The 298-nt window shown below is 68.1% G+C and overlaps 1 protein-coding gene across 3 annotated transcripts in view; it reads left to right on the plus strand.

Moving 5' to 3' along the window:
* RIMS3 (regulating synaptic membrane exocytosis 3) overlaps positions 1-298 on the plus strand; it is a 19027-nt gene that overhangs the window by 9934 nt on the left and 8795 nt on the right. Inside the window, exon 1 of one of the 3 annotated variants that reach the window (XM_017736153.1) lies at positions 3-46. The exons of the other annotated variants lie outside the window; for them this stretch is intronic. The gene's annotated coding sequence lies outside the window, so the exon portion shown is untranslated. Of the gene's footprint in view, positions 1-2; positions 47-298 lie in introns of those variants that run through there. 3 annotated transcript variants of the gene reach the window in all.

Raw genomic sequence — 298 nt, forward strand, 5'->3', positions numbered from 1 at the left:
ACCTGCCGGTGGTTTTTGATCCCCGCAAGGACGGAGCGTGGTCGCGGTAAGCGCTGCGGGGGCTGCGGCGCTGCCCCGGGAGCTCGGGAACGCGTTCCCATGGCACGGCAGGAGGGGGCTTGGATGCGGCGTCACGGTGGATGGCTCCGAGGATCCCGCCGGCTTGGGATACAGGGAATAAATACATGGAGGGGAAGAGGGAAATGCGTGTTTGAAGGGAAAACCGGTGCCGTTCCCTGAGTCCCCCCGCGCTGCCGGGAAGGGGGAGCCGGGGCAGGGGCAGCAGCGGGGCTGCGGA

This window comes from Corvus brachyrhynchos, unplaced genomic scaffold (assembly GCF_000691975.1).
Source record: "Corvus brachyrhynchos isolate BGI_N302 unplaced genomic scaffold, ASM69197v1 scaffold65, whole genome shotgun sequence".
Lineage (NCBI taxonomy): Eukaryota > Metazoa > Chordata > Aves > Passeriformes > Corvidae > Corvus > Corvus brachyrhynchos.